At 42.6% G+C, this 27,409-nt stretch overlaps 1 long non-coding RNA gene across 1 annotated transcript; it reads left to right on the top strand.

Annotated features, from left to right (window-relative positions):
* Positions 1–734: 734 nt before the first annotated feature.
* Positions 735–26,936, top strand: LOC115611689. The gene is made up of 3 exons (XR_003992662.1): positions 735–979; positions 5,953–6,396; positions 26,810–26,936. It is a non-coding gene; the product is annotated as an uncharacterized LOC115611689 (long non-coding RNA).
* Positions 26,937–27,409: the final 473 nt, after the last annotated feature.

The raw sequence follows: 27,409 nt of genomic DNA, 5'->3' as shown, positions 1-27,409 counted from the left end.
GCTTAGTTATAATAAAGTTAAACTTAACACACCCCCTTGCCTCTGCAAACAAACAAACCGACCAGCCAACCAGAAACCTCAATGTTAAAATAATATCTTATCCCTCAATTTTCATAGATCTGAATGGGATTCAGCTAAATGGTTCCCACTGGCTGCTTTAAAAGCCCAAAACTGGTAATCAGATGAAATGCAGGAGTGCAGAGCTATGGTTGCCTCTCCATCTTCAGCTCTCCTGTAAGGCCGCCTCTGTCCTCACATGGATAAAACCAGAGTTTTCTTAAGGCACAGATTGGACGGAAACTGGAAATTAATATGGTCCTCATGGTGTGGCGATGAAGGGGTTTAAATCTGCTCTGCTACTATCCTCTCTTGTCTCCTCCACCACCTGAAGGCCCTCACTTGAGATATGCAGTATGGAAAATGCAAGTCCTAAATGCTGAGCAATGGCTTGTACTGAAAACTGTATGTGTTCAGATGGGGTATAAATCCCTTTGCAACCTCTGTGTGTGGATGTCCTTAGAGAGATGGGACTACTTTGACTGATCCTATCAGGGGAAGGAGGAACCAGGACGACAAGGCAAGTCAAGGTGACGCATCACATTCCTATGTAGGCTTGAAAAGGACAACATTTTCTAAGCTAGCTTCAGAAATATTTGGGGTTTGGGGTTTTTTTTGGTGGTGGTTTTTTTGGTTGTTCATTTTTTCTTTTCCCAGAAAGAAGCAAAGAGAACATACGATATATATATCTAAAGCGTTTGGGCGATGATGCCATACCCCTGGTCACGGTTCTTCAAAGGCAACAGCTGCTTTGTGCATGGCAATTCAGTGGACCTGCTTCATGAGGATGGCAGCAGGGACAGGGCATAGGAGGAGGATGCTCCTGGACCAGACTGGGACAGAGCAGAGCCTGCCCTGACGAGACTGCAACACCATCCTAAGCAAGCTGCTTATAAGGGTGGAGGAAGCAGTAGGAGAAAAGGTAGGAGGTCTCTGTTAAAGTTTGTGTGTGTGTATTTGAATGTGCATTTGTATGAACCTGAACATTCGTGTGTGTGTGTAGACACACACAAAGCAATTTTGGCTCTCTGTAGTCTCCGTAGTGGATTTCTTCCAGTTTGGTAGATAGGTATGTCTGCCAGTGAATGGATGCTTTCACTGTGCTCTTGGTTGTGGAGTTACTTAGCCAGCTGCAAGATTCACTGACCATCTCAATTCTCTATTTTCAGTAGGTCAGTTTGCATCACCTAAATTCACCATCACTTTGTTGTGGTGTCCTTTGTGCCTGTAGGAGAGGAGTGTAATCTTGTAGCCAGCAAAACTGCTTCTACACCGGGTAGGCTGCTGAGACAAGAGCTTGCCAATGATGAAAATACAACAGTTTTGCTGGGGGGGTTGTTCTGCTGGCTTGGTCTTGAATGTGGTGTTGGGCTGTTCAGACAGTGTAAGCATCCCGCGGCTGGAAGCAAACTCCTTGAGGCAAGTTGTCTTTGCTCCAACAAGTGATCCTGCATTGGATATGTTCCTCCAGACCCCGGGGAGTACTGGTGAGGCCTTGCTAATGATGCTGGCTGCTGGGGTTCCATGGTGTTCTGCAGCTGAGCAAAGCTGACGTTTGGGCATCATATTCTGCTGAGGAGGCTACAAGAGGAGGCTTCGCTTTCTTGGTGTTTAAAACCTGCACTTTAACTTTTTAGTCATGGAACTATGTTAAGGATATACGTGATGTGTGAGAAAACCAGGGAAGTGATGTGTTGCCTTCCCAAAACTATTTAACTTTGTCAAGAAGGAAAGTGAAATGACTTTACCCCTTTGGAATGTAATAATGAGCACTTTGCTTATAAGAATAGGAGCTGTGAAAAATTTAATTTGGAGAGCTGTCTTAGACTTACTTCAAATGGAATTATCTGAAGCTTTTGTCATCATGATGATTTTTAAAAAGGTAAGAATAAGTCAAAGTCTCTAAAAAAGTCATTGAGATAGTCCATAGTGTAGGGTTTGAGTTTGTTTCACGGGGTGGGGGAAGGTTTTGCTTCTTGAGCCAGCTATTTATATGCTAAGGAAAGTCCAATTAGGATGACTGAATCATAAGTGTCGTAAAATAGAGGAGGCAGAGGGCATTTAATTATAGCTATGCTGCCTGGCACCAATATAACAAAAGAAAAAATGCTCACCTACAACACAAAGTACCGCCTAATACATTTGGTGTAATAAAGAGACAATAGATGGTCTAGATACACACCTCGAAACAGTTCAAAAAGCTGCATCTTCTGATTTTCATGAAGGTGTTTTCCAATTATCAACACAGTTTAAGAGAAAGTAATGTGTTTTTAAATGTTGAGACCTTCGACTCTGTTCACAGGTCGAAGAGAAAGCATTGTGCATTAAGACAGAAACGTTGCCTAAGAAAATGGATTCATGACCCAGAAGAACGTGTAATTGATGCGTGTGGTTGTCTAGATGGTGGAATAACAATAGCAAGCATTAGAGATGAGAGCTGGAACTAGTCGGGCAGTGAGGCAGGATATATTTTATAGGTCATTTGGGCTCCATTCAGATCTACAGGTTGCTATTCTTTCTCCATACTTGAAAGCATTTAATGGATTATTACAAAAGGAAAAGGATGGTATGCAATAATGGTTTAAATTGAAGCTCTGGATATATATCACCACTGTGTGACTTCTAAATGAATGCTTCATTTTGAAAATTCTCCCATGACATACTTGAAAGTTTGCAAGAGCACCAAGGAATTAAAACAGTGACTTGACCAGCAGCAAAAGTTAAGGACACTGCATAGTACAGTAGAAATAGTTTTTCTCTTTCATGGCATGGACAATAATAAATAAGAACAATTCACCAAGAAAGAGTTTTCAAAGCTGATGTCTGTCCTCTTCAAGGCAGATGAACTGGTTTTGTCCTGTGTTGTTTCATAATATTAAGTTAAGAAAAAAAGACAAGTTTGGAAAGAGGTTTAACTGTCAAACAATCAAAGCCAAAAGCACATAACATTGAAGTCAAATTCCGAATCCCTGCTTGTGTAGAAAATGCTTCTTTCATCTCAAAATTGATACAAGTTAAAGAGTGGAGAATCTTTTCTGCTTTGTTTCACATGAACATAAAAGTTTTATTCCTGCTTTTAATGAGTAGTGTTTTACAAATGTAATGGAACATAATTTTACCAGGTTTCCCTAAGGGAAAGTCATGGCGTGATTACACAGGCAGTGCCATCTCATTTAGTATAATGCTTACAATATACATGCAAATATACTTAGGCAACTCAAGTTAGAGGTAGATTGAATGGCATTCAGATGATCATAGAGCAGTGCAGATGCTGAAGAAAGTTTTGCAGGAGGAATATGCATTGAATGACTGGTCCCTTGCAGCCGCGCATGCCCTCGAGTGATGTTTCTCTGCGATGCAGTAGATTCAAGCTGTGCCAGACAGAAGCACCTGGCACGGGTATGTTTGGCACATCTTAACTTGGCCCTATTCAAGCCCCATTGATAGCATATCCCAGCAGGCACAGCCTGGAGAAGGAGCCATCCCCTTAGGGATAGAGCTCTTGTAGTGTCCCTCAGGATAACTGAGTGCGAGGTGGTAGGACACAGAGGAGCTCCATGGGCATGGAAGGAGGTTTGAGCCAGGTCAGATAGAGGCATAGAGAGAGGACAGAGCTGGGAGTTTCAGGCCAAGAGTATGCTCTCCAAACTTCCTGCAGGAAATTTTTCAGCTAAATCATAAAGTAATAACTTAACACAATGCAGTGCAAACTGCAATTCCAGCATGTTAGGTGTAAAGAGCAAGCAAAAATCTCTGTTATAAGCTAGTATAAAAGGCCTTATATTTAAGGGAGTTGTAGGGGTGCCCTTTCTTGTGCATTGATAAAGCAGAGACCTGTATGAAAAATTATCTGAATATCCTGTTTTCTTGTAGGGGATGATTGAGCAATTTTAAAACATTCTACTAGCGCATATGAGGGGAGCATATTCCCTAGTTCATGAACAACACGTAGTCTTTTGCTTCTATTTTAAGTGTTTTCTGCTAAATTCATGCCAGACACCAGGTCTGGCTCTTTCTTAACCTGCCATAGATCACCCTACCATCACAGAGATCAGAGAAGCTGTCTCATCGATGAAGTGGTGTAAAAGTCTAGTCTACGTGAACCTAGTCTTGACACTGGTTATTTGGAGATGCATGAGGGAGGCAATTGTAACCCACTTTGGAGTCAAAGCAACAGCAGTTTCTAGAGCTCTCCTGTGGGACCGCTGGCAACAGAGCTGCTGCCTTAGCTGGCATCTGGATTGCAGATGTCATGCCAGCAGTGGGCCTGGCAGCTATCCCCCTGTTTGGGTAGGCAGATCCTTTCTTGTTCTTTTGGGGAAGGTCAAGGAATAACAAAGAGAAATGAAGCACAGAAGCTCAACATCTGTTAGATTTCTCTTCAGCTTTTCCGGTGTCAATGTGAGTAGCTCAGATCTGTTGGGAATAGCAATAGATAGGTTAGAGCAAAATCTGTATTACAGATGTATGCCTATATCTGCTGTGGAGAAAACCGGACAAAGACAATATTAACAATAATTGTTGATTGGTTTTGTATTGTAGTTAGTGCTCTCTGTTCCCTGACACATTTGAAGCCAAACTGCTTTTTTAGCAATCAAAAGGATTATTTGTTTAATGTGTTTTGCTTTGTTTTCTTTACGTTTCTATCTGCCACATCTCAGTTACCTGCCAATAATCAGGAATGGGAGTTGTATCGATTCCTTTTTAGTCAAGTGTAAAATGTATCGTTCAGATAAGCTCACACCTGAGTCAGTATCAGACCAAGAAAGTGCTTGCTCTTCCTTGTTCATTAGTTAACATTTCATCTGTGGCCTGGGATGGGTACCTTTCAGAGTGCATCTTATTTAACCCCTAAAAATGTATCCTCTGTTCAGTGACAAGGGGTACCCCAGGGCTCTGCCTGCCCAGCTGACGCTTGTGGAGGACAAAGTTGCTGGATTCTTGCCATCACATCCTTGTCCAGTGAGACTGCTTGGTTTTCTGTCATTCCGTGTCTGGAGGAGATGTTGTCGGATGGGATGTACCACTGAATTCAAGTTTTGTTCCTGTGTTTGTTTGCTTTTTGAGGTTAGCAGCAGATTAGTAGGAGCACTGAAGTTGCAGAACCCGGGACACATGCTGCTTCCGTCTGCAGAACAAAGGGATGGCTGTGGTTCTGCTATTTGCAAAACAGCTTTAGGTGCATTTTACAAGACCTTTATAAACCAAATAATCTGGTAATGTGGTTTAAGATCAGCCAGAAATACAGTAGGAGAGAATTTTATTTAACCAACTGTAGAAAAATTCAGACAAATTAAGGAAATGTGTGAAGTAAGTCCCCCAAACCTACAGTGCTTTAAGCTCCTCTGTGGATGATCTAATTCAAAAGGAAAATGGTGTTAGTTCATGGTAGCTTAATCCTCTTTTACAGTAAAGTCAGACCATTTTACCTCTCAGTGAGAATATCCACGCAGGAATTTAATGCATTTAAACTTACATGCGTTTTCATTGTGGGTTTAGTTCATTTATCTTAACTTTCCTGAATGATCTTTTGTAGAAAACTCCATAGACATAGATACATGGTACAAGTTTTATTTAAAGCATAGTCATGTAGTCATGCCCTTAATGTAATAGGGGTTTTAGGAAACCTTGTTAAGGGGTGAGAACTACTTTGAAAGCTGTTCACATACATCCTGATCCCACAGGGTCACAGATTTAATTCTTTATTTGTGCCTGCACTGTCCAAAAATACTTGGAAAGCTTTAATATAAGTGCTTGGCATCTGCTTGCAATGCTGGACACTGCACCCACTCTTCACACACAATTCCAAATCCTGGAATTTTGGGCCTAAGGCTCATAAAAAACAATTCCTGTGATTACTCTTAGTTCACTCTATCCTCTGTGGTTTTTTTTCAGGCCAAAGATAAAATGATGCTGATCACTTTGGGGTAATTTTGCCTAACCTGGTTATATCATCATCAGAATGCCAGAAACATCTCTCAACTTGTGTGGAGAGTTTCGATCCATACCTGGTGGGGGAAAGGAGGGAAGAGGAAACACTCACTAGACCTGTGTCCAGCGTGTCTTTGGAACTGTTTTCTTTGAGGGAATGACATTTTTAATGCCAGACAAATGGCGCGACCAACAGGACAAAGTAGTGCTGGAGGCCTGCAACGCTGCACAATGTCAGCAGAAACCAACATTATTATGGAAGGCTACTTCTAAACGGATTAGAGCACCACTGACTACCAGGGCTGTCCCATGGCAATGAGAGTCCTTGTTGCTGCTCAGCTGATTCAACTGGCCACGAAGGCAAAAGGAATGGAAGTTATCTTCAGCACGATGCTAGCCTCCAGGATGGTAAGTTTCAGGAGACCATTGGTAGCTTTGTAAAGCTTTGTGATCAGGAAGCCCCACAGCCACTTCTTGGTCTTCCATACCAGGTCTTAGTGTTCAACAAAAGAAAGCAGTGTTATGCTTAGATGAGTGAGTTTCTGTGGGCTTTTAGTGTGGGATGCTCCGGAAGGGCAGTATGCCACGAGAGGAGTGAGGAATTCTTTGTTTAAACCTTTCTTTCTTGTTTCTGCAGCCTTGTTTGAGTAGTTTACTTTGCAGTGACTTTGGTCTGAAGCTGAGGGCACTAATAAAGCTGTTATATAAAAGCATTATTGGTATTTGAGGTATTAAGCCTGTATTTGGGGAGTTAAAAGTTTGCCCTGTCTGATGTTATTTGGTATTTTAGCAGTGTTTGTGTGCCGTGCCTTTTGGAGTTGATGCATAACAACTCAAGTCAGCTAAAAGTGTACGGCATTAATGAAACTGTGAGCCACATAAAAGACTAAATTGCTTTTTCTCTTTCTGTAATTGCCACTACAATAAAAGCTGCCTTTACTGTACAATTTTTCAGGGTTAACCCCTGCAGAGCTCCCAGCTTGATGAGGGAGAAGTGTGATTAGAGGTGTGTGGAAGTGGGAGAACAGCTGACTAATAGTAATTAGGGGTGCTCAAAGGCTGGAGGCAGCAGAGGGCAAAAGTTGTAACCATGCCCCCCTCCCGTTCTCAGATGAATTGCAGTGTAATGAGTGAGGGTCAGCTGTGGTCCTGCAGCAAGAGCAGCTTTTGCATCCTTTCCAGCCGTCCTGCTGAACAGGGTATGGAGCGATGGGAAGGGGATGGAGTGGCCAGTTGTGGCTGCAAGGCAGGAGAAAAAGGGAATGGAGGGGGTTTGTATTCTTTATGGCCACTGTTTCGAACAACAGCGTGAATATTTTGGAGTGAGGGAGCAGAGGTTTCAGTTTCAGGGAAGGATTTGGTGGACATGAAGCATTTCCTATGGGATAGGCATGCCTCCATCCAAGTAATTATGCCAACCCTATATGAATCCTAAATATAAACAAATCTCCTTTTACTGAAACATCAGCAATGTGTGCTTGAGTTTTAGGTAATGCACCACATACCAAACGTTGGCAATGTGTAATAAGTTGCTGAAAGTGAAAAAGAGCATCCACTGAAGGTATATAGGCATTGAATTGTTTTGTTTTAAATGGAACAAAAATGCCATATCATTATAATCTGAGGGACTGTCTTTGCTGGAGAGGTTGAACATACTCTTTGCAGCATTCACATGGCCAAATAATGCAAATGCTAATAAAGAGTGGTGGTTGCTTCCCCTGCTTTCAGGATCCTATATGGTTTGTTCTATTTTGTTGTTTGCTTCCTATTAGAACAGAAAATAATTTTGCAAGCATGGAAAATATTTGATTTTAGAAGATGTCTCAAATACCATTTCATCTGGAGAAAGGTTTAGAATGAGTAACCTGCCGTGTTCAAAAAGGTTGCTAATTACCTGAATTTCACTGTGGTTTAATTAGCAGCAGCTATGGTAGAACGTGGGAGGTGGTGCTTATCACCTGCCAAGGAAAATGTTGTCTTTTGGAGGAGGGAAAGTGATGTCAACCAAAATACAGTTTGATTTTAGATCTTCAATAGCATTCCCTTTAAAGTCTTTTGATGGGCAAAGGTGACTGGGCATTTAAGAAGTAAGAGAATGGAGAACAAAGATACTAGAGCACCAGCTGTGTCCAGTCCAGAGTCTGAGAGCCATCAGCATCCACAGTGCTTGTTGGGGAAGAAGATGGCTGAAGGAGGCTTTCAGATTGCAGCTGGATGGGGAGCATTGCACCCAGCAACTCCTTACAATCAGAGGAGAAATTAAAACAATGGGGAGTGTATCAGATCAGGTGTATCAGACTAATAGTTTGCTATCTGTGAAGCAGAAATATTTTAGTAGAGGCAAAAATATTGCTGGTCAAGTGTGCTCCATCTTGATGTTATGCTTTCTTTGTTGTCCTTGTTAGCTGGTTTAAGAAGTGCAGTCTGTATTTCTCTTTGAAAGTACCTTATAGCTAAGGGAGTTGGGTACAGGGTAGTAGTCATTTGTTACAGACACCTCTGCTCATAGCAGCTGGATGCATGGAAATGCTGGAATCATCTTAATGAGGTGATGGGTCTGAGCTGGAAGTTGATGGGGTCAGTGGAAAGGTGGCATTTAATGTCCACTGGATTAAAGAAACCGAGGTTGAATCCTTACCTTAGGTTAGACTTGGTAAAGGTTCTGTAATCTGAGATAATGTTTTTCTTGCCTGCTCTATGTGTTTCCAAACATTTTTATTCTTCCTCCAGAGGCTGAAATGCAGAAAGCTGGAAGCCAGGGTAGCGACAGTCTGTTGAGATATGTAGTAGCTGGTACTTTAGCATTATTTCACACTCAGAAAGGTATTTTGGGCTCTTTCTGTTTAGAAATGGCAAGGAGTGCTTTGGAATGCAGGGAAGTAAAATGGGACATTCATCTTCCATAAATGGGATTACAGACTAAAAGGTATTTTGGGTTTCTTTATGCTGGTGTCCACATGATTTTGAATGTATAGGCTAAGCAGGAAAGATAAAAAACCTAATCTGCAGATCAGAAGTAAATTAGTTTTCACTGATTCAATCTATTAATGCTAAACCAAAATAAGAAAAGAGAAAGGCTTACTCTCTTTCCATTAATTATTTTGATATTTTTATGATAAACACACATATTTACTTTATGTAGCAGTACTGCCCTAATCTTTTTGTAGTCCATCTTATATTTCCATATTGTGGTCCCCATTCTAGGACATACTAAAGAGCAGGGACTCACCAGAGAAGGGTTGGCTTATGCCATTTTGTCATTTTCGCTCCCTTCTGCTAACTTTGCGCTCCTGTCGAACTGCCTTTGTCCCATTGCTGTCCCATGGGAGTGAGCAACCCTTGCATGGCTGCTCATGCAGGGGCCACTTGCTGCTCCAGAGGTGCTAGCTGTCCTTTCCTCTCATATTGTCTGATTGATAATATAACACTTCATCCCAGAGCGTATCTTCCCAACATGCTTTTACTGCAGTTTTCAACCTCTGTTTCAGACCTAAAGAATGGCTTATTTGCGTGTGTATTTTTTTTCCCCCCAACTCTAATAGTTGGTCTCATAAAGGATATTACTTTATGCCCATAAACCTTGGCTTTCTGGCCTGCATATGTGTTCCTTGGGGGCAGCAAGCAAGAAAACAACCTCCTCAAGCCTGGAGTTTCCTTGAAGGAGGAAATTGTTGCCACTGAGTTATAGATTTAATCATTAAACTAATTCTCTGACCCCATTACACCCAGTTTGAATATGCATTGGACTTGAGAATGGAAGCAGAAAGATTCCCAAGATGTTACAGTCTGGTGCTGGTTCAAATGGCCCTGTCCTGCGTGCATATCCAGAAGTCCCAGCAGGGAAGGAGTTGAGAGCTTTGGTGATATTTTAGTGGGAGGCTACAAGGGACATAGGAGTCCTGTTCAGAGGCAGGAACCCCAACCCGTGTCTGTGGGCATATTTTGCTCATGGGAAGCTGGCTGTGGTATGGTTTGCTGAGCTCTTTAACTATGGGGAAGAAATGCTACTGCAGGTTTTCCCCTTACATAGGTTTCATGGACTGTTTTTAGCTACTCAGCCTTGCCAGATAAAAAAACCCTTAAGCTATTTCTTAAACAGACAACAAAATATGATGCAGCAAACCAAAACAGTGGGTTTCACCCTATGCTAGGACAAGCTTCTGGGTCATTCAAAGCAGTCAGACCTTATCGTACTGAAACTGGTGGGTTGGAAAGTGCTTCATCCATCCATAGTTTTTGGAAGTGGTTTCATCAACTGATTGCCTTTAACTTCTGACAAGAAATATTGATGTAAGGGATGGGTAAAGTTTATGACTCATGGAGGTATTTGCTTCACTCACTTGTAATTTCTAGTGCAAATGAGTAGTCAGCCTGCCCTCGGCTGAGAAACAACTGGCAGTGTACAAAGCAGAGCAGATTAATTCAACTGGCCTTTCTTGTTAACTCTTTCTGATAATGTAAGAGCTAGTAACATTGCACAAGATTAAAAGGCAAGAGGATAAAAGGATATAATGCATCATTAGCTGTCATTGCCCCCATGTGTTGTTATGGGACAGTCTAGGCTCATACTTAGTTAAATCAAAACTTAATTAGACATTTATAAAAAGAAGTGTTCATTATGTTAAGAAGCATAAAAACATGGTTATAAACACTATTCTTCAAGTCACCAGCCAGCCACACCACGTAGTTTGGGCTGCTGCTCCTCAGTGGATGGTTTTCTTTGTGGCTTTTCTAGCAGTGTCTTTGGAGTATGTGGTGCTGATGACCCCCTAGCTCAGAGCTGGGCAGTTTCACTGTCTCAACCCCTTGCTATGGGGCCTTGAACTATTTGGTGTCTGTGGGATGCATCTGGGCTCCCAGTTCTCTGTGTACCAGTATTGAAAGTTGGCATTTTCCAGCCTTCCTCTTCCTGGTACTGCTGGGACTGGGAGGGTTGAGCAGGTTCAGTGCCAGGTCTGGGTCCTGAACTGAGGAATGGGGCCTTGCATCAGGTGTGCTCCTACTTTACTGGGCTGTTGGAGTTTCCATTTCTGCTCTGAAATGCCCTTTGCTCCTCTCCCCGGGCACTGCCACTGCTGCACAGGGGCTGCCACAAGCCCCTGGTTCAGTCACCACTGGATAGATGGCTGTGCCCCCTTGCAGGATGTGCTATGAGTAGTGCAGGATGTGCCTAAAAGCTCAGAAATCAGGGTTTGTTTTACAGCTGAGTGTTCTGCCATTGCCCGCTAATGTAGTGCCGCATACAGGCACGTGCTTCTGGGGGATAATGCTGATTTTTCACCTGCTCAGGGTCTGGCCTGCAGAGTTTAAACACAGAAAACCTCTCATGAAGAAAGGGGGTGTTTGTGGGGAGCTAAGGAGAGCCTTGCTGCTGCATCAGGCTGGGTGTAAAAGCCAGTGGCTGGCAGGCAGTGATTGCTGGTTGCCGCAGTGCTGGGAAGGGAGATCAGGTATGGAGCAGGAATAGCAGCCAGGATCAATACATCACGTGGCTTCGCCGGCAGCACCGGCCAAGGCAAGCCAATATTTAAGCCATGATGGACAAACAGCAGGGCCTGAGACAAAGGGAGGAGTGGGAACACGTGGCGAGGCGGTGAGTGGGAGACAGCAGCAGAGAGCAGCATGGAGCTGTGCTGGCAGGGCCAGCATCTGCAGTGGGCAATAGCGATAGCAGTAGGGTTTTCCAGAGCTGGGAGCTCTGCTATGTGTACCAGCACGTTTCATCACTTGGCAGCACGTTAGTGAGGATTGACTTGGAGTGTACAGGGTGGCGTTTCTGGTCCGTGAAGCGCGCGTTAATCGCTGTGCTGCAAACTTTCCATCCCTCTTTGCTATCCAGTGTGGTTTGTGATAGAGCTGCCTTGTGCCTCTCTGATGTCTGCTTTCGTTTGGATGTATCACGCTGCCGATCTACTTTGTTGGGTTTTAACCTAAGCGAAGGAAAAGCCTTCAATCGCTGCTTAAAAAGGATAAGATTACAGTTGTACTTCAGGGAGCAAAAATGATCTCTTTTGGCATCGTGCTGTTATCGCAAATGCGGGTGTGTGTGATTTGTCCTAATTAAAAAAATATGACAGACATAAGCCAGAGAAACGTCTGTAAATGACACAATCTGGTCCTGTCTTTGTTTATCACTATCATAATGCATTGCTGGCCTCCTGAAAATATTAGTCTTTGTTGCTTGCTATCAGCCACAGGCTCTTGCTTGTGGGTCTAAAAGGTGTGCAGTAGTAAAGCAGAATGTGAGCATTTCAATATGAGATCAGGGTTTCACTTAGTTGTGCTCGATCCTTCCTTATTGCTTTCTTTTGATTTATTTTCTGTCTGTTCAGTGGGTGGAACATGATTCTTCAAGCCCGTAGCTGAAATGCAGAAATCTGGCGTGGCATTCAGAATGTTCTCTTTCTTGGGGTGAATTAAAGGGTTGGTTATCCGCTTCATAAGGCCACCACTATCAAATTCACACTGGTCATTTCTCCATGTGTGTCAAGTAAGTTTTCAGATCAAACCAGACTGAAGGGATATACACTGGTGCATTAAAGAAAGATGCTGCAATATTCTGTATCAAAAAGGTTAAACTCATGGGATTCGCTGTAAACACTCATTTTACCCCAGCTAACCTGTAAAGATTTCATTTTGCATCATTTATCTTCTCCCTTTACCCTATGCTAAACCGTCCCGAGCTCCGATGAAAGAATCATGTCTCCATTCATTTCCTATCTTGCTGAATTGCCTTTGCATTTCCTATCATCTGCACATAATCCTATTCTCTCCATTATTGTCTTAATACCAAGTACAGCACAAGATAATGGATAGGCACTGTAATAACAGTGTGGCCTGTAGGAGCCCCTCGAGGGAAATATCTTTGACGCTGGTAGAATATTAATGCATCCCAGGTCCCTGATCTTCCTCTTTCACTTCATCTCCTGTTTTCTAAACTACATAATGACTTTCATATACATGACAAAAGCATTAGAACAGAAAAAGGCTCATTGATGAGCAGCAGGGCTGTGTGATATTAAGAAGCACTATTCTCAGTTCTTTGTACGATTTTTGACCACCATCAGAGACAGTGTATGCAGGTAATTTCTGATTTGAATAGATAGAGGCATAAAGAAGCATTATTGTGCCCTGTTAATCCAAATGCCCATCACAGGCTCTGCATGAAAATAAATTAAAATGTAATTCTTCAATAATGCATCTGTCTACAGGATGATTTTCAGCAGATTAAAAACAAACAACTTGATATCACTTAGAAAGGCTAGTGGATTGTTTCTGAGAAGCTTAATCATCAGCAGATTATGAATGGAGCGGTAAATCAAAGCAGGGTACGTTAAACAATGTAGATTGTGTCGTAGCGGCAATTTACTGGACGTAATTTTTTAATAAGAGGGGGAAAATTGATTTTTGTGAGCGTAAACATCGAATCCTGGGAGAATGTGGCTGCTCTTATTGAAAAGGGGAGTGTGAAAAATGCTATTCTTGTCATGTAGGAGCAATAACTTTCCATTCCGCTTAGAAGAAACAGAAGTTTGCTCCCTTTAGGGCTGCCTTTAAGCATATCTCCTTTCTTCATTCTTCTTTCCTTTTGTGACAAACTCTTGTCTTTCACTATCACATTTTGCTAATGTATTCCTGATTCGTCCCCCCCCGAACCAGGTTTCACACCCCCAAACTTCCCTTTCGTGCCGGAAGGATCTCACCAAACTCACGCTCTGGGCTTTCGCTTTGAAACGTGGAGATCTGCCAACAGACACCTCTCACTCCTTGTCTTCAAGGTCTGGTTTTAACTGTTCCTGGTGCTGGGTTTCAAGTGGAACTGCAGTTCGGGTGCTCGGCAGCAGCCCTGCCTGCCACCAGCGGCTGTAGGAGCAGAGCAGCTACTGACCATCAATCACTGCAGATAATATCTGAGGAGAAAGGGAGGAATTATTTCAAATCACAGGAACTGAGCTAGGAGCAGGAGCTGAGCAACAGTCTGGTGCTGGCAGCGTGCTGGAGAGGAGAAAGACTAAAGTCTGGGAGAATCAAGGGTGAGAGCTAATATATAGAAGTCCTGATAGGAATGTGTTTTTGAGATTCAAAAAGTACTTGAAAATTACTTCTGTATTAAATCAAAGATTAAGGAAATCCTCTCAGAATGCACAGGTATTCGGTGCTTTAAGAGGATGTCTGCTTTCCCTTGTTTCCCGCTAAGTAAATGCTAAGAAGCATCTTCCAACTTTACTGCTCAATCCTGACCCAGGTTTGCAAGGGGCTCCGGGGAGTCTAAGGAAATGTCAGGGCAAGTGACTGAAGCCATACTAAAAGAAATCTGTCCCGAGAGGAAAAGAGGAGACAGTCTGTCTATTCCTGGGCCTACTTTTGTTTTATTTATACTCTAATTTTATTTTTCAGATAAATCATTTGATTGATTTCACTGCTTTTAATGTTATTTCTTCTGTTTTCTACTGTCAAATAGCCTAATACTGAATTATGCTGCTTCTGCATTTTAAACTCTGCTCAGCAGGGTGGGGGAAAAAAAAATACATGTGGATCTAAGGCATTGCACTGTACATCAGAAAGCTGAAGTTGTCCCGTCAAAACCTGGTAAAAACTATGTTAGCAAGTTCTAATGCTATCATTATAAATGCAATGCCTTTTCTTTCACATGTGTTTACTTGCCAAGAGAAAAAATGACATCCTGTGTGACACTGGTAGTGTGGGATCCCAGTTTATGAGACTGTAAACAAGAAGAGGTGAGAAAGAACTCAGTTTGTTACTTTGAGAATTCACTTAAAAATCGTTACAGTCTAAATTTAGGTCTGGAATGAAAATACTAAGTTGGTTTTTGTTTTTGGTTCTTTTTTTTTGCTTCCTCTTCAAACCCAAGTCTGGCGTGTGGCTTTTCTTACTCTTCTGTCGCTGTCCTAAAATAAGGAGAGAATTTGATTTACAATTGTAATCTACAAACCACTAGCATCTGGGAGGCTGCAGCCCTGGGACAACCACTCTCCCCCGGCTCTGGGAAGGTCCCTGTGAGCTTGACAAACCAAAGTCCAGTTTAAGTGCAGAGGCCCTACTGCTTTGCTTGTATTTATTGCCTCTATTGTGCCTTCACAGATGTTTTCAGGATGTTTCCAGGCTTGGTCTTAGGTGAAGCCAAGCAAAGGCAGGCAGGAAAGGAGTCAGGAATTTATCCAGGGTGTGAGGACCATTTTGGAGCATGGGAGTGGGTCCTCCCAGGGACTTGGAGTTGGGAGATAATTGAATTATGCATAAAGAAGAATGCACGCTCTCTTCCAAGGAGTTGAACGAACAGATTTCAATTAAACCCCCTATTTTCGAATGTATTTCCTACCATGTGTATTAATTAGGTCCCTGCGATCTGTTCCACCGTCAGGTTGTAAGGCTGAGGGTGGTGGGTTTTTAACTGCTCACAGTTACTGTCTTCTGCTCGTGGGGCCTTTTGTCAGTGGAAAACACGCCATATGCGCCTTTCAGAACCCCTCCATTCACTTGGCTCCTGTTTGTTGTTTCTGACTTACTAAGTGCTGCTAATTATTGCTGGGTTTTTTCCTCTTATTTATAATCACCTTCAGGATTTGGACCAGGGAACAAAATACTGTCTTTGTAGGGGTGAAATACAACTTTGATGTCTTTGGTGCACTGTGTTCTTCTGGCATACAGCAAAGTTCTTTTAAATTGACTTCCAACAGTGAAGGTCAGTTCTATCATTCACATACAGATTGATGAAACAAGGAGGACTCTGCTTATGACCCTTTTGTCATTTTTCTGGGGTTCTGGGTTTTTTTTATATATATTTAAGGATTCTGAATTGCACAGCTGAGCTTCAAAATGGAATTTAAATATCATACCTTGTTTTACAGCTTGCTATGCTTCTTCTTAAAAGTACATTGCTAGCAAAGAAATCTAAATCAAGTCTCACAATTTCTCTGTTCTGTATAGCTGCATTTCTACTCTTAATCAAAAATGCCTTCCCTTAGACAATCGTTCTACTATGACTTTTCATATTTTAAGACATACTATGTGTGAAATACAGTTGCAAGGATTTTATTGGTGATAGCAGTTCATGTCGTTTCTAATCTTAATCCAGGCACCACTAATTTAGTGTTTGCAAGTAAACACGATAATGAACAAGAATCCTCCTAGAATTGTAATTGGTGTTGCTCTTTTGTATTCTAGGTCTCAAATCTGCATGTAATTGTCAGTGCCCTATAGAAATGTTAATTATCTTGAATAATCCTGTGTGACTTGATCAGGCTGGAGCAGTCCTAATCAGTAAACAAGTATCACCCAAGGAAGGTAGAAAGGAATGTGTCATTAAAAGGATGCAAAGAAACAGAGAGGCACGGTTGTGGCTAGGGCAGGGAATGCTGTGGGACTGGAGAGGTAAAAAGAGCATGGGCTGAAAAAGGTGGAGGGGGTTTTGTATGGTGGAAATGGAGGAGACCACCTAAAGGAGTCTAATTTGAAATAGCTGTGACATGGAGAGCTGGGGCCACAGAATAACATCTCATACCTACCATGGGACTTGAAGGGGTAAATGTCTATTCCTTTGTGTGTGCACAGGCATTCTGTGGTGGTGCAGAAAGGAAGAGAAGTGCTGCGGTATGTCCTGTGGTGTTTGTTAATAGCAACCAGAATTGTTTTAGAGATGGTGATTGCAAGTAAAAGTAGGGTGACTGCAGTGCAGTTGCGTCAGTATATTCGGAGAGTGTATTTGGAACATGTTGGTATATTATCTGGGCAACCTGATCTAGATGAAGATGTCCCTGCTTATTGCAGGGGGCTTGGACTAGATGAGCTTTCAAGGTTCCTTCCAACCCAAACTATTCTATGATTCTAAGATCTGTAGGACACGTGAGCATAGCTTCGTGAGTGGGATATGCAATCAAGTATGGTGTAAGCTCCTACTCGGAATAGTAATTCTCCTTCAGACTGCAAATTTAGAAGTCAAAAGTGCAAAACCTAAACCCCTCATAGCAGTAAAAAAACCCAAACCAGTCTGGATAATCCTTCTCCTCTGTTTGCAGAGGGAGAGGGGGACTGGGTGACTTGTTTCTCAATTATGCAGTTCTCTGAGCTTCCTCAAAGTGGAGGGGGCAGCCAGTGAACTTGGGGAATAGTAAGCTCTAAATGTTATAGTCTTCTGAAGTTATAGGGGATAGGATGATTGCTTGAAGTTTGAATCAAGGTCTGTGAGACCTTGAATCGGTGTGTTCACAATAACCTGGACAGCAAACCTACTCATAACTGCACTGAGAAAGGAAAAATCATTGCTCTAGAGCACAAAAATGGCTTATATTTAATGGTTTAGAATTACTTTTTTGTTAATGTAATTTTTTTGTTAGTTGCTGCATGAAGAGTTCTTTGCTCATATGATATGCAAATTTGGACCGCAGAGGCATGGATTTCTGTAGGAAGACCTTATGTAATTTAACTTAGAAAGTTTATGAATAATTTGTAATGTTTAATGACTAATTTATGGTTATCAGACATGCTTGCCAACTAGTATTTCCCCTCTTTGTCATTTGTTGATCCTGGGTTACCCAGTTTTGGCTCTTTGGGATTTCTGTGTTATTCTTCCTACATGTTTATTGTTACCATGTCCTGTATGGCACAAATTACATATTAGTTTGAAACCACTTCACAGTGGTGTCTCCCACTTGATCATCCATTTTTACTTGCTGTGTAGGAGCGCTGGGCCTGTCTGAAGGGCTTCAGCAGGTACCTGTATTATCAGGGGCTCTACTTCAGTGAGCTCATTTCTGCTGTTGCTCTATCAGCATCCCAGGGCAGGGCAACTGAAAGCTCTCTCCTCAGACGCTGATAGGGAACGTTAATTACTGTGGTGCCTTCTAATTTCAAAACTGAAATGTTATAGTTTTCTCCTTAATGGACTTCCACAGGCTCTACTATGTGGAGATTAAAGTGAATTAAAAAACTCTGCAAGAAATCTTTTATGGGCACCAAACTTTGAACTCGCATTGAACCTGTTCTCAAATCACTCCCCTGACTCCCTCCTGATAAAGTTTCATGTTTCTTTCAGAATGTGATTGATCTCATTAGAAGATGTTAACACCTCTTTAATACTATCATCAAATTAATCCCATTGATTCTGTTAGTATCTTTGTAATGAAATAGAGAGGAAAAGAAAACTGCCATTTGGCCTTTTCAGATTTTCAGTGCAGCTGAGCTGACGTGCCAAATTGTACCAGCCCTTATGCTGTCAAGAGATGCCCTAAAAAAGCTCTTAGCCCTGATTATCTGTTGGAACAATGACTGTGTCTCTAGTTTCAGACAGTGGGGCGACTCTCTGCAAAGAAGCAGGACATTTTGTGCTGCATTCCCTTCTCAGGAATGTGAACTCTGCTTGCTTTGTAGCCCTGCTGTTTACAAGCCTGAGATCTTCTTGTAAACACGTGCTGCTGCACCATGAATGGCTTCAGCATTTAGCACTGTCCTAGTCACAAACACTAGTACTATATCCTTGCCACTCATAGAATCAACTAGGATGGAAAAGACCTTTAAGATCATCAAGTCCTCAGTGCCCTGCTGTTTGCACCTCTTAAAGTAAATCCTGTGTTTTTATGTAGGAGCTGTGGTGTCTAACTCACATACTGCAGCCCTCTCGCAAAGAAAGCTTTATGCTATTGTATCCTGTTTTCCTGGATAATGGTTTTTGTTTTCCTCAGAAATTCAGGATATAAATATTCACTTAGAGCACATCTCCTAAATCAATGATGTACTGTCGATGGGAGTTAAGTTTTCATAAGAATACTGTTGTCAGGCAAGGTTTTGTAGAGCAGCTATGAACTAGAAAGGGGAAAAGCTGTGGGTAATTTGTTATTTACATATCCCTGATGACTGAACTGCATACCTGTAACCGAGAACACTTCTTGTAACACTGCCTTTAAGTGGGAAAGTTACTGAACACAGCAAAGAAACCTCTCCAAAAACCTTAACCAGAAAGGAAGTTGAGTGTAGATTTGGAAGAGGGGATATGTAAAATGCCTAATTAAGAATAAGAAAAACTTGGTGTTGAAGTTTCAAAACCCGAATGAGCATTGCGTGTGGAGATGAAGCATTCCCAAGGCAAATGCTGCAAGAAAATTATTCTCGGCGTTTTCTATTCATTGCCTTGATTTTAAAATCAGCTCTTCTAAAATTTATCCATTTCAGGCAGTATCTGCAGTGTGCTGCTTTGTATAGTGTGCCCTACCAGGTATGCATCGTATTAAGGCAGGCTGTGCTCCACTCTCTTCCAGGTCACACTGTTGGCTCTTTTAAATTGCTCTGTCCACCCAATAGAAGTAATGACTGAGAGTAGATGTTGTTCATGTCTCTTAGCTACTCCTCCTTGTCTTCTGTTGGGATTCTTTAACTTCTAGAGTGTATTTCAGGCATCACTTGTTACACAACCATCTGGTAGCTCTTGAATTTATGGCATCTGCCAGGCGGACATGTGCTGACATTCAAAAAGAGAGTAAAAGACTGTTAGCCAAAATATTCCCCCTTTTGTTTAATAGATAATATTTGGCTTGTACTTGGCACACCAGAAAGTTCTTCTTTGAGAAGTAAAAATCAAATTAAAAAGATGTCATAAAACCTTCTGTAATTCATCAAGCTGTGCTCTAACTGCTGGTTAACCTGCTTTCAGATGGATATTCTTACCACCACGCAGAAACAGTAATCTTTGCATGCAGTAATACCTCTGTGCTACAAATCGGTGGTGCAAGCCCTTGAGTTGTGCATAAACTAAGCTATACCTACTGTCTGCTTGCCTTTCTTTATGAAGGTTTTAAACATGTCCCATTAGGGTTTCCACTGGAAGAAGCTGTGCAGTGGGTGCCTTCCAGTCCCTGTGCAGGACACGCCATAGAATCATAGAATCAACCAGGTTGGAAAATAGCTTTAACATGATCCAGTCCAACCGTTCCCAGCACTGCCAAGGCCACCACTAACCCATGGCACTGAGGGCCTCGTCTACACGGTGTGTGAACACTTGCAGGGACGGTGACTCCAGCACTGCCCTGGGCAGCCCTTCCAGTGCCTGAGCACCTCTTTGGTGATCTCCTTCCCTGCTGCCAGCAATGTCCAGTCAACCAAAAAAGGTTTGCCTTTTGTATTTGATCAGCAACCAATGAGCATATTGGAAGGTTTTCCTTTTGCCACGAAGAAGGCACTGAAGGAAACTGTTTTGTTTAATTGCGCATATGTATTTACTTTATTATCCTACTTCTCTTCAGTGGTGCGGTGAGCAAACCCTGCATTTCCATATATAAGGCCTCTAAAGCCAAACCTTCCACCACTGACATCAAAATGAATTTGTCTGAGATCTCTAATGGAAGCACAAGGAGAGCCTTCCCCGTATTTCTCTCTGCTGCTGGCATCTCTTACGGATACCAGGAGAGAGTTGTGAAATCTTCCATTTAGCACCAATTTTTTACAAATGTGTGATTGGTTTACTGGAGTTTTCATAAAATTCCTAGAAAGCAAGTTGTGACATTTTAAAGGTTAAATAAGCTTAATTAAGACTGACATAAAGTATATATCAGGCTGCCATACATTAGGTAGAGGTACTGTTCACAAATGCCTTGTCCTAACCTGCATGCATACATGCACTGCAGAAGCTACAGTGAAAGCTACAGTGATTTTAATGCTCCTGCAGTTTTTAATATGAACCCTAAATCACTGGACAAAATTGTAGGATCTTATTGTTAATTCGTCCCATAGTGGTTCTTGCCAACAGAACATGACATTTCAGCTAAAATGACACGTAGTCTCAAGGCTGTTCAGGAGGCAACAGGACAGCACCATGTGCGGAGCCGTTTCCCTTTCAGAGAGCTCTAACAAGGATACGACACCTCTGGGTAAGCAATAGTTTGTGTATGATGCAACCATGTTATTTCATGGCTGGGCACTGAAACAAATCACTGCTGTCTGATCGAAACAGCAATTGAAGAAATCCCTGCTGGGCACTTGGTGGATTTGGGTGGGCACTTGCAGCAGAGCGCAATGTGCTGAAGCTGCACTTAACAGCATCTGTGGTGGGAAAGCAGAGGCGTGGGGTTCAAATGACCTGATGCATCTGCGCAGAGAGAGAAAGGGTATGGTTGGTAACCAGACTCTGTGTGCTAGTCCAGCAAGCTGGAATGAACACGGCATCACAGAATCAACTAGGTCCATCCATTCCCCAGCACTGCCAAGGCCACCACTAAACCATGTCACTGAGGGCCTCGTCTACATGGTATGTGAACACTTCCAGGGATGGTGATTCCCAGCACACCAAAAGAGGATATATTTACAGGTTGTGGTAGAGTAACATGGGCTTTACAGCTTCTGCTGTGTCTCTTTTTGACCTCTAGTAACTCACGGGCTGCTCCTAGCTTGTCAGTGTAGTTTTAAGATGAGGAAAGTGTAAATAATTTATCTAAAGTTTATAAGAAGATGATGTGAAAAGCTTTGGCAGACCAGCGCTGGGTAAGATGGCATTGTGGTAGGGGAGCAGAGGTGGCTTCTCTGGCACTGTGTGGGGCTGGGCAGACCTGGGGGGCCCCATGGGGCAGAGGGCCATCACCCTATGGGCAGCTGTGACATCTCTTCTCCATTGCTTTTACACCATTCCCTGGTGCAGCTGGTTTGTGAGTGTGATTGTGAAAACAATATTTCTTTTAAGCATCCACTTTATTCTCCATTTGCCTTATGTTTTGCTTGAAAACAGGCAGAAATGATGAAGTATATTGAATACAGTGCCTTCTGCTGAGACAACACGCGCATAACTGAAAGCAGGAGGGTTTTCCTGTTCCTCAGGATCACAAACAGAAACTTCTTTCCAGTTCACCACTCCTGAAAGGAATAGCATGTTTGAACTCATATGAGCCCTTTAGGGATGCTGGACTGGCAATCTCACATTCTGCCCCCAATTACAGACTTGCTGTATGTACTGGCTGGGAATTTTTCAGCTGCAGGTAAGCATACCTTGCATAATGACAGAGGATTAAGTCCTCAGCGCTTAGTATTAGCATTGTAAAAACAATCCTGTCTGTCTTTATAGACAAAAAAATCCAAACTTGAATTATCCATCAAATGTATTTTTAGTGAAGCTATAGTGTGATAACTGCCAACGGTAGCACAGTTAATCTGCAGATAAGGATTAGCTCCTGCCAACATAGGCCACTTAAAGCATGCATGAGAAGGGACAAAAGTACTTTCTATTTTGTGAATCAAAAATTCACCTTATGGTGCATGTCAGTATGACTGTAGCTATTTGAGGTGCTAAAGGTAATAAAATACTCTATGTTAATGAGCAGGATGGTGATTTTTAGAGAAGTTGAATTTTTTTGTACCATTCTTTGCCTTTTAAAGGGCAAAGGGAAGGGCAGTCTTGGTTTTACTGACGACATCCCAAAGTATCAACATATGTGTGTGTTGATGGAGCTGTGCAAATGAGGATATAGAGTAACTAGAGGAAACTCTACCTTCCTAATAGCATCAGGCTAAAAAGACACTTATTACCGGGAGCAGCAAGATATGATTTACATGACTTCTGTAGCAGGAGTGCCCAGTGGCCAAGAAGCTGCACCTTAAGGTGCAGGGAAACAAGGCAGCCGTTGTCCAAAAGGGAATATCCTGCTCCAGGACTTAATGCAATCCAATGCTGAGGCTGCCAGTGGGGCACATTCAGGATGCAATGGGGTGTACAACACAGGGTATTGCCGATACACAGAGAGTGCAAACCATTGGGTGTTGAGGTAACTTGTCTGCTGAAGATGCTGCTGTCATTCCAGGACATTGTTCAGGGCACAGAATGTATTATTTCAAATGGGCTAAAAGTAGATGGCATGCAAATTAATTGTAAAGCGCTGAGATGAGAATGTGATAAACTACTCTTAGCCTTTGACAATATTCTGTGCCACTTCAGTCCTTGGAGAAGATTATAAGCTTCTGATAAAATAATGCAAAAACCCCTATCTTTCAACTGCTTCCATCTCCTTAGTTCACAGGAGTGAATGCTGTACAGGATCAAGATGCAGAGGGTAAAGGGAGTGGAGGTGAGAAGGATTGTGATTATGCTGGAAATAGGAGATTTGATCAAGTAAGATAATGAATCAAAATTAAAGAAGAAAGAATACTTCATATAAGCTTAAAGGGAAGAACTTGGTATGTTGCGAAACAAGAATAAATAACTTTTAGTCTGTAGTATTCCTCCTGGAATTACATACATATATTAAAACAGTAAAACGTATTAGTCTTTTCAGTGGGTCTGCAGCAAGAGTTTTGCTAAGGGATGAGCTGCCAGAATAATAATGAAGAATGTTGCTGTAAATTCTCATAAACCAGAGGATTTTGGTTTTGTTGGTTTTTGTTTAAAGAGCGATGTTACTAGTGTGCCATTAGTAAGGAAGTTTTGAGAAGAGCTTGTTCTAGAGCAATCATTGCAGGTGAACGTGAGCATGTTGGAGGCAGAATAGGCAATCATGGTGTAGCGGCTCAGTGTGTACTACTGCCAACACTCAAGCTGAAATACCAGGGTAAGTAGAGGAGCATCAAGAGTTTTATCTCCCTTGTTTCCAGCTCTTGTAAGGAAGGTAGAAGGGCAGGAGGAGAAAACAGCACTAGATAAAAGAAGAGGAAAAAACAAACCTTGATGAAAATGGTACCAAGAGATGCATAGAAACTGGAAAGATCTAAAGGGCCTATCCCGAATCAAGAACACCTTCAAGGTACAAGCAGTGCAAAAGACAAAGGAATTATTCAGCATCTGAGATGGAGACAAGAATGAATGCCTGTGGCAAATGCAGGAAGAGCTCAGGGTAAATATTAAGCAAATTTCTCCATAGTGTGGTTTGCTCCTGAAGTTGTGGCTGTGTTCTGTAATGTGCAGTGCTCAAACTGACCTGGTATGCAGGATAACATTTTTCCTTACAGGGTAGGGAGGAAAGCTTATCCCTTTCCAAGCAAAGAGTTAGGATCATTTTTGGGAGATGCAGTTGAGTATGGTATATTAAATATACAGCTCAAGTTTGTAATAATGTGGGTTTTATACAAAGTGCAGGGAACATCCCTCCTTTGGTGATGGGCTTTGTGGAGGGTGTGATGTACCTGGTGGATGCTGTGAGACTTCTACTGAAATTCTCTGGAAAGTTAAATATGACCTGGAATTCACAGGCTTAAAGATAGGCAAAATGGGTAGAAAGAGAAATATAATCCTTCCTTCTTTGCCTTCTAACCTGTTGGTTTCAGTGTCTTCTGTGAAATCCAAGGATCATTCAAGCTGGTGCACTGTGGTGCACATGATGTGCAGAGAGGAAGAGAGATCTAAGAATAACCCCTCCGCCTTCCCCCCCACCATTCTTTAGTTAATATCAGCAGATGCTGACCTGTATCATTTGACACCCAGTGTGTTTAGGGTCATGGAACAAGGACCTGTCCTGGAGGAATTGCTCTTTTTTCCACAGTGAAGAACTTAGGGAAAACATTGGTCACTACTGGTAAGACTATTTTCTGTTCCCTTCTTATATATTGCATGTTGGGGATGGAATTCCCCATGCTGCACTTCTGTGGTGGTACGTGGAGAGGAGCAGGCAGGAGTAAAGTTGGGAATGGTTGCTGTGCAGCATGGATTTTATCCCTTGAAGTGTCATCCTCTGCAGCGGCTTTACAGGAGCTCTGCTTTATGCCATTGTGTGTAAAGAGTTGCCAGAAGAGGGGGGGAAATGGGGAAGAAGGAGGTTTGGTTTACAAAGCAGGCTTGCCCCTTGATTGAGGAGCATTGGTGATGTATCAGTGACTGTACCAGGCTTTCAGGTATGCAAAATTTGGCTGTAGAGCTGTACATCCACATGTTAAAGAGTAAGGAAAGCCTTGGACAGCCCATACTGCCAGTCTCCCTACATGTATTCCTATGAAGTTTGGCTTGTGCCACAGGTTTGGGTGATGCTGTTTCTTGTTCAACACAACCATCAGCTTCTTGGGGCATCTGCCCTGTGCTCACACCATGATTGAATCGTACAGGGGGAACATGTGTTTCTCAAATCTCCCTGCAGCCCTTTGGCTATGACTGTGGTTTAAGTTTGGCAAGGGGAGGTGAGGGTGCACATGAACGTGCCCGGTTCTGAGTTTGCTCTTTTTGGTGCTTTCATGTTGTAAAGATCAGTAATTTACCTCCTGCCAGGTGAAACCAGAAAATCACTTGCATTCATTTTTGAATGCTTGCACAGTGTGTGTGCAAATTGATCTTACCTTGCCCAAGTCCTCTTTGCAGCCCTGCCATGCTTTTGTGGCAGGGGACCTCCACTGAGCTGTGCTGGCTGAATGTATAACTTATAAAGCACTTTATGTGAATCAACCATTGCTGTTAGGAGGCAGAAAAGAGGGGGAATCACCAGCAAACTGGTGGTTTGATGAGGCTGGGCTGTTAAGCTTCTCATTGGATTGGATTTTTCACCCAAGTTAATGTTTTTTTGTTGTTGTTTTTGTTTCTTCTCAAATATACCCTCTCAGTTTAGCTCATCACATATACATACAGCACAGAGCTTTAGGGTGATTTCCAGTGCTTTCTAAAAGGCCAGTTAGCCCATACCTTTGCACCATTATCGGTGCTTCCTGTAATCCACAGTGATGCAGAAGTGCAGTGCTAATGTTCTGGCAGGGTATGTTTTCAGCTGAACCCAGAACAAGCATTTCTGCTTGTCTTGTGCACCTTGGTACAGTGGTACCACGATGACTGAAGCACCGTGTGGCTCTCATCTGGTGGATCCTGGTCCCCTCCTGCTCATGCCGTGCTGCTCAGCATGGGGACGTGTTCTTAAGTGACTCACCTGGCTCTCTGCATGTGGGTTTGGGCTCACACAGCACCGAGGAGGAGCAATGCCTGCCCAGCATCATCCTCAGAGGTTCCTCAGATAGGCGTTTTGCTCCGTTGTATTCCCTGCAAATGCCTGGTAGCTATTATAGTGCCACCTAAAATGTTGCTTCCTTATATTATTCAGAACAAATGCTGGTGATAATCACCTAGCAGCAGGCAGCAGTTCCCTCTGTGTTCAGAGGCATCAATTGCCTGCTGCAGCACTGCTCTCCTCAGCAGCTCAGGAACTGCCTTAGGCCCGTGGCAGTGCTCTCTTTGCTACCATGAATAAATGCAATTCTCTGATCGCATCTCTCATTTGTGCATTGATTTTGAACTAATGATGTGTTTGTGTGTGCATACATAAGTATTTGCACATATACCAAGTCTTACGTGCTAGAATTCCTCCTCTGTGTAGCTCAGGGCTGTTGTGGAGGTACTGCATGTAGCACTGCTGCTGTGCCTGGGTTTTTATGAAGTCCTTAGAAAGATTTAATTAAAACAGCTTTCTAGACTTCATCTTCTGCAGGAATGGCATTTTATAGGTTCTACCCATGGGGTATTGTTTACCCAATGTAAGATATTTAAGTGCAGAATATTATTCTGGTGTATTTATTCTGTGGAAATCTAGACTAAATTTTTTTCCCCAAGCGTTTTGCTGTTATGTGAAGCAGATGCAGTCCACGTTCTGCAGCTGCTATGAGAGATGAGATTGAAGCGAACTCGATTCTCTTCTGTGTTGTCAAAAGCCTGTAGGTAACTTGGCCTTGCTGTGTCTGAACATCCTAAGTATTACTTACGGTTCTATTAAGATACTTCCATACAAATCTGTCTTTTGTCCCATTCTGTATTATAACCAAATTAATTTTTCTCCTTGAGATTTTCTCCAGTTCTGGTCACTGTACTTCTATTCAGTTTGTCCATACAAGCTATTCACTCAATCTCTATTGCTTGCTTGCTTTCTTGCAGGGTTTGCTTATGAATTGGCTACTGTCATGTTCCCAGGAGTTGCCATGAATGCAACATGAGGGCACATCTCTTGCACTGCCGTTGCACCAGGATGCAGTTCCCCGCGTTCCTCAGTGTGCAAATCAGAGCTGACAATTCAGCCAAACCATGGAGTTACCCAAGAAGTGCCGGTGCTCTGACCCACTGCTCTCCTGTGCTGGGAATCCTTTTGTCAGACTGCATTCCCCACAGCTTTATTTCCCATACATCATCACGGGTTTGCAGCCTCCTCTGCATCACCACAATTGACTTTTCATACCGAAAATAGAGCTACAGCAGGTTTCTTCCATGGTCAGTTCAGTTCAGCCCCGAGATGTGACTGGCCCTTTTCCTTAACCCCCAATCCATGCCTTCTCCCTTTGACTCGCTTCTACTTTCTGCCTTAAGCTTATTTATTTATGCAGGCAGATTCCCAGGTCATTCCTCCCCCTATTCAAAGAGATCAGGTTTGCACCTCTCCCACTCAGGATGTCGCCAAAGTCAGAAGTATTTTCTTAGAATAAGATTCAGTCCTTATATTTTTTTGCAGACCTGTTCTCATTGCCAGAAGCTCACCCCACT

The sequence above is a fragment of the Strigops habroptila genome, chromosome 8 (genome assembly GCF_004027225.2).
Source record: "Strigops habroptila isolate Jane chromosome 8, bStrHab1.2.pri, whole genome shotgun sequence".
Taxonomy (NCBI): Eukaryota; Metazoa; Chordata; class Aves; order Psittaciformes; family Psittacidae; genus Strigops; species Strigops habroptila.
The sequence above is the reverse complement of the archived record's forward strand: the minus strand, read 5'-3'. Positions and strand labels throughout refer to the sequence as shown.